Genomic DNA, 8852 nt, shown 5'->3' on the forward strand with positions numbered 1-8852 from the left:
TGCCTTTTTGAAAGTGTCTTCTTTCGGGGTGCCTTGTTACCTCCTTTACTTCTTGCCATTCTTGATTACACCAAAGAAAGATTGAAATCTTCACTTTTTCGTTATGCCCAAATCGATTTATGATGAAAGAATGTTGCTTTGTATCTTAAAAATCGATTCAAAGATTGAAGATTTTGGTGTTTGAATCAATTGTTGTTGTAAAAGGAGTGATTAATTTTTTGTTGTGAGGAAGTTTGGATTTGATTTTGTTGAATTTGGTTGAGGAAATTTGGTTTTGTTGATGTAGAGGATGAGGGTTTTTGGGGTTTTTGGGTTTTGGGTAGTGTTTGAATGTAGAAGAAATGAAAATGAATGAGGGATAAGGGTTTAAGAGACCCGTTGTATTTGAAATAGTAGCAGGGGACGAGCGGATTGCTTACTGGGACGCTCAGATTCTTCGTTTTTACCTCAGGAAATGAGGCCACAGGACGAGCGTCTTTCAGGAAAGATGAGCGGATTCTTCAATTTGAGACGAGCGGATTCTTTGGAAGACACTCGGATTCTTTTACAGGGTGATTCTTTAACATTCAACAGCAGAAAGATGAGCGTCTTCTTTGTAAGACGAGCGTCTTGTATCAGACGAGCGGATTCTCAATTGGGACGCTCGGATTCTATGACAGACCATTTTTTTGAATTCTACAGCTCTGCCAGACGGGCGTCTCGTGACATTGGACGCTCGGATTCCTCAGGACGAGCGGATTCCCTTTTTGGCCGCTCGGATTCTTCCTTGTCCACACGGATTCAGGTCCATCCGTGGGTACTGCATAACCCGTAACATTTTCATTCTTCAATTCTCGTGTTCTTCATTGTGGGGGCACTACAAAGGCATGAATAGCCTAGGCAATTGCTATCCCCACACTAAGTCAAAGCACTACACATTAATGAAATCATAAGTCCCTCCCTCACTTCTCTCAAAAATGATAAATATCTTGATCAAGGCACAAAAATATAAATCCAAAAATGACAAAAATTCAATGTAAAAAATGAACTGCAAGTTAGGGAGTTAGAATATTTACAAATGGTGGTTTAGGGAGGACTCCACCAAACTCTCATCCAATGTAAGATGTCAAGGGGGCATGTTCAAGGTGTTGTTGATGTTACTCAATACCTTGAAGAAGTAGTCGAAAGCTTGTTCATTGTCATGATAGAGTTCCTCAATAGATCTTTGCACTTGTTGTTCTCTGTGATGGTCTTGGTTCATAGAATTACCAATGTAGGGATTGAATATCCCTTTGAACTCATCATCCCAAAGACCGCAAACTTCGTCTACTTGATCATTAAAAATTTCTTGAGTTGATAGAGACAACTCTCCTTCTTTCTTGTTTTGGCCAATGAGGCCATCTTCTTCACTTGTCATGGGTGAGCTTTTCAAGCTCTCTTTGTTGCTATTCTGTTACTCTTTTGATGGAGCATTATCAACTTTCTTTTTCCATTGGAATTCCGGCTTCTTCCTATCATCCTTCCGGCTATAGTGATCAACCATGAAGCATGGTTCATACAAACGGGGAGCTCTCATGGTCTTGTCAATATTGAAAGTTATGGTCTCGTCTCCTACTTCTAGAGTAAGCTCTCCATGCTTCACATCTATCACCGCACCCGCGGTGTGCAAGAAAGGTCTACCAAGGATGATCGGAATATTGGAGTCTTCTTCCATGTCAACAATGACAGTCCACCGGGATGAAGAATTTGCCGATTCTCACGGGAACATCTTCCCATATCCCTAACGGTGTCTTCGTCGATCTATCGGCCATTTGGAGTGTGATGTTGGTACATTTAAGCTCTCCCATCCCTAGCCTTTTACTAACCGAATACGGCATAACACTCACGCTTGCTCCTTGATCACACAAAGCCTTGTTTATCGTGGTGTCGCCAATGGTACACGATATTGAGAAGCTTCCCGGATCTTTTAGTTTCGGAGGTGAACTCCCTTGAAGGATTGCACTACTCACCTTAGTGAAGGCGATAGTTTCAAGCTTCCGGATCGACTTATTTTTCGTAAGGATGTCTTTCATGTACTTTGCACAGGCCGGCATGTGATTGATTAATTCCGTGAAAGGAATCGAGACTTCCAAATTCTTCACAATTTCCATAAATTTTCCAAGTTGGTCATCAAACTTAGGCTTAGCTTGACGACTTGGGAATGGAAGTCTAATCACAATGGGCTCTTTCTCCTTGGCCTTTTCTTGACTTTTCTTTGAAACTTCTTCTTTTGTTGGTTCTCCTTCCTTAGAGTTTTGCACAACTTCTTCTTTGTCACTAGCTTCCACAACTTCATCCTCAACTTGCTTCTTTGGTCCTTCATACCTCGTACCACTCCTCAAGTGAATGGCACTAACCGTTTCATGTCTTGGGGGATTACTTTGAGGTGGTAATTGCCCCTTTTATCTTTGAGAGTTTGAAGATGCTAGTTGAGTCAATTGAGTTTCCAACATTTTTGTGTGGGCTAGGATGTTGTAGATGGTGATGTCTTTTGCTTGGCTATCTTTTTGCATTTGAGTGAAAAATTCTTGTTGATTCTTTTGCATTTGGAGGACCGCTTTTTGAACGTCAAAACCTTGGTCATTTTGTTGATTGTATGGAGTTTGATTTTGGTAACCTTGGTTTTGGTTGAAAAAGGGTCTTTGGTTTTGGTTTCTCATGGGAGGTGGGGTGTATGTTTGTTGAGGGTTTTGAACATTTTGGCTTTTGTATGAGAGATTTGGGTGGAATTTGGTATTTTCATTGTAATAATTGGAATAAGGGGTACCACTCTTGTATGCTTGAAAAGCATTCACTTGTTCATTTGTTCCCCTACATTCACTTTGGTCATGTCCCAAAGTTCCACAATTCTCACCTATCTCACTTGGGATTGATGAAGATACTACCATGGCATTAACATGATGCTTTGGTGATTTTGAGGCTTCTTCAAGTTTAGCCATAGCCTTTTCAAAATTCAAGTTAATGGTATCAATATGAGCACTAAGTTGAGCACCCAATTGAGTAATAGAGTCCACTTCATGCTTTTCTCCTCTAGTGGCCTTGCGAGGTCTACTATATTGTGAATTATGGACCGCCATTTCCTCAATCTTGTTCCAAGTTTGATTATCGTCAACTTAGGTGAACATACCATTTGATCCCATGTTGAGAATGTTTCTTGAGTCTTCATAAAGACCATTCCAAATTTGTTGTACCAAGAACCACTCGCTAAGTCCATGATGAGGACATGAGCGACAAATTCCTTTGAATCGCTCCCAAGCTTCATACAAAGATTCTTCATCCCTTTGCTTAAAACCCGTAATTTGAGCTCTTAGCATGTTAGTTTTTTCCGGGGGGTAGAATTTTTTGTATAAAGCAAGACCCATCGAATTTGGTCTTGAGTTACACCGGTTTGTGAAATCGCATCACAATAGTCACAAAAAGTCTCCATGTGAGAGTGAGGATCTTCACTAGGCATCCCCCCAAATTGGCTTCTTTCGACTAATTGGATAAATGCGGATTTAGCAATAAAATTTACGGTTAAGTGTTGTAGTGTGAGAGTACCATTGGGTAGGTTTTCCTCGGTTGGTACGGTATGTGATGAAAATTTAGGCATTGTGGGTTGATTTTGTGTTGGATTTTGTGTTGGGTTCTCCTCACCTTCTCTTGAAAAAGGGTTGATGAACTCAATAGTATTTGGTTGAATATCTACAACCTCACCTATACCTCTCAAAGTACCTCTACCAAGTCTTCTATTGTTTGTCAAAGTCCTTTCAATTTCGTGATCAATGGGTAACAAGTTACCCTGTGATCTTCTAGACATGCAAAATATCAAACAACTCGAAAACAATTAGAACAAACCTTGAGAAGTTTTACTTCCTCAAGGCAAAGAAAGACACAACTAATAACAATCTAAGAAAATCAAATCAAGTTAACACCGTCCCCGGCAACGGCGCCATTTTTGGTCGGACTCACTTGGAGCTTAATTTTCGGTTACTTGTCGTTAGGAGCACCTAGGCCAAAGCAATATTTATAACTTCACATACAACTCTACTATTAGTAAAGAGGCAAGTAAAGGTCGGATCCCAAGGGACGGGTATTGATGTAGGATTTTCGATTGTAAGTAGCGGTGTCTAGGGGTGTCACGATTTGAGTTGAGATGAGAAGATCACTAAACTAAATAGCAATAAAAGTAAACAAGCAAGATGATTAAATGAGATGTAAACAATTGATAAAAAGCACTAGGGTGCCATGGGGTCATAGGGGATTCATGGGAATTGATCATACAAACATATTCTCAAATTATAAGCAAGCAATTATTGTTGTGATAGATCGAGTTGGTTTATATCTTACAATCCTAGGAAGGTTTGGGTCCCGGAGCCGAATCGATTAGATTGTACAACACCTACAAGTCGACTTAATCCTCCCTACTCAACTATATGCATGGTCTAATGAGACTCGAGTTGGTTTATGTCTTACAAGTCTCATTGAAAAGTTAAGTGATGGGTAAAAAATGCAAGGATTCATAGGCTCGCATTTCATCAAACATAACATGTGCATAAGTTGAGATCACAACAAGCAAGCAAATAAACTATGAAAACATATTAAATTAAGCATGAATCATCCCCCATGTTGGTTTCCCCTATTTACCCATTAACCCTAGTTAAGGAAACTACTCACTCATTATCAAGTTTAACATGTTAACAAGATTGTCAATCATATTAACAAACCAAAACATGATGAACAAGTAAGATAGATTAACAATAATTAAAAAGGGATTAAGAGGATTATACCTACTAATGATTCCAAATTAGAGCAAAGAATAATAGAAGTACTTGATGAATGATTGAAAGGTTGTCAATCTCCCAATAATAACCCAAATAATCTTCAATTACCCAAAATAAAAGATGAACAAAAGAGAAATTAAAGAAATGAGATTTGTATTAATATTTGATTAGAAGTTGATTACAAGATTAAGAAGAGATTAGAATGATATAAACTATCCTAAAGATTGATAAGAAGAACATGATTAATCTAATTAGACTAATGGGGTATTTATAGTGGGGATTAGGTACACAAATTAGGTTTTACTAAGGGCTTAAATGACGATTAAGTCCTTGAGGAATCGCTCCTCTCAGAAAAGATGCGAGTCTCCTTTTTGCCGGTCTTTCATAAATATGCGCATCTTTCATGGAGGGAAGAAGAGGACGTGTGGGCCTGTAAGAGAATCCGAGCGTCCAAAGGGTCGGGACGGGCGGATTTCGTGGTGGCTGGACGGGCGGATTGGTACGCTGGATGAGCGGATTGGGGCGTGGTTGGACGGGCATCCCTCTGGCAAAGATGCTCGGATTCCTCCAGTCTTGGACGGGCGTCTTGCTATGCTGGACGAGCGGATCTCGTCATAGCCTCCCTTTTCTTCTTTTCTTCCTCTCTTCTTCCAATAATCCTCCGGGATTTAGTCGGGGATGCAAGGATTTATTCATCATTGCCCATCTACTATAATATGTACAAAGGTCGTCTAGTCTTGTCTTCTCTTGGATGCTTGGTCATTAGATTCGATCAATTTAGCTCTATTTTGCCATGAAAATGCATGGTTTGCACTCCTCTCCTACCAAGGAAACAAAACCTCAAAGAATATGCAAAACAAAGGACTAAAGATAGTAAATGACCCAAATATGCACTAAAAAGCATAGGAACGAGGCTAATTCGGGGACTAAATATGCTCAAATAATGGTCACATCACTAAATTAACAACCAAAGCATGCAAATTTGACACTTTGTCAAGTAACCCATCACCATTACCTTGAAAGCGTTTTCAGTCGTCCAATTCCTCGTTAGAAATGTAGGAGTCTTCTTCCGGGTCCTCAACTCCTTCACCTAAGACACAAAAAGAGTGAAATTTAGCACAAAACTATCATCTTAAAAGGATGGAATTTTCGAAAAGAGTAGAAGATAGTATCTTCCTTACTTAGAAAGATGAAGAATGAAAAGAGGAAGAATTTAGCACAAAAATGGTGGGATGTGGTTGAGTAATGAATGAGTTATGGTGAAACTAAGAATGTTAAGAAGGTTTGATAATGGTGTTGGAGGTTTAAGGTTTTATTTTTTAGAAAAACAAAGGAAGAAGATGGAGTGTTATGAGAAGGGTAGGTGGAAAAAGGGGTGTTGTAGAGAAAAAGAGAGGCCCAAGTGAAACTTAAGCCCAAACGAAATACTACACGGTTATTACTACCGAAACCGTCTAGAAATTTTCGACTACTTTATAAATATGATATTGACTATTATATATATATATATATATATATATATATATATATATATATATATATATATATATATATATATATATATATATATATATATATATATAGATATATACTCCCTCCGATCCAGACAGATGTAAACATAAACAAAAAGTAGTTATTTAAGAAAAGGTGGAAAAGTGAGGGGTAAAGTAGGAAATATTGACTGGGGCCACATGAGTTTAGGTGGATTAAATAAGTAGTTAGTGAGTGGGTGAGTGGATGGTAAAGTTGTAAATAGGTAGTGGATGTAAGGGTAATTTAGTTATTTTTCATGTCAAATATGGTATGTTACCATTAGTGTGGTTCATCCATTTTAGGTAAGTGTTACTATCTGTCTGGATCGGAGGGAGTATATATATAGATTTGGGATCCGGTGAGAACCACCTACATAATGAGAACCGTGAGAACTCCATCTTACAGATTTTTTTTCAAAAAAAATAACGACATATTTAGATTCGGCATAGAATTGTATGCCTAGAAAACATATTTCTTGGTCCAAAAAGTATAAATTATTGACTGGAATCGAGACGAGAATCATTTTATTAATTTTCTTGCATCTACTACTCATTTTTCATGTATCTAACAATTTTCACGCACCTAGAACTCGTTTTCGTCCACCTAGAGCCTGATATTTTCATGCACCTAGTAATCATTTTCATGCATGTAAGAATTTTTATGCACCTAGTATTCGTTTCCGTGCATCTATGGCCATTTTAGTATACCTAATTATATTTTTGTACATAAAGTTCATATTTTGTTAATAAAATCAAAAAAATTTGCTTAGCTATACTAAAAATGTGTTGGAATAAACTAAACTAAAGGTAAATGATCCATCAAAAGTTTTGTAACAAGATTTGATGATGATTTAGTAAGGGTTCTCACGGTTCTCATTATGTTAGTGGTTCTCATCGGATCCCGACCCTATATATATATATATATATATATATATATATATATATATACTTATATCAACCTATATTTTATAAAAATAATTTAAAAATGTAAATTTGTGACTAAAGGCCAAAAAAAATAAGAGTATGTACAAAAGACGAATTCTAAAGACTCGATATGGAAGAATCGAACCTTTAAAATCCGGGTTTGAATAAGATGACGAAAACCCGCAAATATTAATTATAAGGGATTTAAGTCGTAAATTATTGAAAAGGATTTGATAAGATGAAGAAATCAAGACTAATTTGAAAATTACTAGACGAAATAAGAAGAAAAGAACGGAGAAATAAGATAAAAGGCGAAAGAAGCGAAAAGCCGAGGAAGAAGAAGAAGTGCGGCAACTGAAGGCAGCCTCTGAAAGAGGCGCAGCAGATGTTGCGGCCTTTCCAGGAGGCACATCACTTGATGCGATTCTTCCCCACGTCAGATCTCTGTTGTTTCCGTCAAAAGGTATTAAAAAGGTGATTTTGAAAACGGTTTTGAGCTTGCTTATGACATAAATTCTTACATAAATTATAATACAGAAATAAAACAAGATTAAAGTGGGATTTTAAACCCTCATACTTACATGTTAGCATCGCGAGATTTAACTAAATCGGTTTTTAGTTGTTACTCGACTCGATTTATGCAAATATGAAAGTGCCCTTGAAAAAGGATTTTAGAAGATTGATTTAATGATTGTGTAGTGGTCAAATTGGTCGGTCTATGCAACATGACTGGTACCCAGAACGATCTGGGCTTACGTTGTCGCGTAGATCAAGCACGTAGGCATCGAAAAGCAAGAGCGTGGTTTTAGAATGCAGAAGGAGAAGAGAAGGGTAGACACTCGCGTGAAAAATATGTGAGGCGAAGGCCTCTATTTATACTAATCACGAGAAGGAATTTAGGAAAGGGATATGGAAGAAAATAGGAAAGGAATAACCGACTTAAGTTGAAACACAGAAACTTGGATGAAAAGAAAGCCCTGAGAAAAGGCGCAGCAGGTGTTGCGACCCTTAGAAGAGGCGCACCACTGGTGCGTTTTCTCTCGGGTATTTCCTTCTGCGCTAGAAAGCGCGTTTGACAGCCTGTCGTATTTTAGGCATATCTTTCTCTACAAGACTCGGATTAAGGTGATTTCGGTGGCGTTGAGAACTTAAGAGAAAGATATAGAACTTTCGGTGAAATAGGCCAAACCCAAAAAAGTCGTTATCACCTCGTAAAATGGGCTTAAATGTCGGATTATCATTTTAGCTAAATGAAATGCACATTTTGCAATGTAAACTTATGTTTAGCATAAAGAAGTGACATGGGACTCAAAATGAGATATACTCCTAACATTTTATGACATCCTAACCTTAGGAATACAAGCACATTGCTTTTTGACTCGGTATTGACGGTTTTAGAAAATGGAAACGATTTTTGACCAACACTCCAAATGTACTCTAATTACTGTCAAAATGACTGTAATGACACCTAGATGACAACCAAGAGGTAGACACAAGTGTATGAGTTACCTTTTATTAACCGATTTACAAAACGTCACAAAATTGCGACATATGCTAAACATGCGGCCCAATCATCACTTGGTGTTTGGCGGGAGGTGCAGAAACGAGATATCTA

At 37.9% G+C, this 8852-nt stretch overlaps 1 non-coding gene across 1 annotated transcript; it reads left to right on the top strand.

The window, feature by feature from the left end:
• The first annotated feature begins 3225 nt into the window (after nt 1-3225).
• On the top strand, nt 3226-3332 carry LOC141625806 (small nucleolar RNA R71). Its single transcript, XR_012535559.1, has one exon. It is a non-coding gene; the product is annotated as a small nucleolar RNA R71 (small nucleolar RNA).
• The last annotated feature ends 5520 nt before the right edge of the window (nt 3333-8852 follow it).

The sequence above is a fragment of the Silene latifolia genome, chromosome X (genome assembly GCF_048544455.1).
Source record: "Silene latifolia isolate original U9 population chromosome X, ASM4854445v1, whole genome shotgun sequence".
NCBI classification, from domain to species: domain Eukaryota; kingdom Viridiplantae; phylum Streptophyta; class Magnoliopsida; order Caryophyllales; family Caryophyllaceae; genus Silene; species Silene latifolia.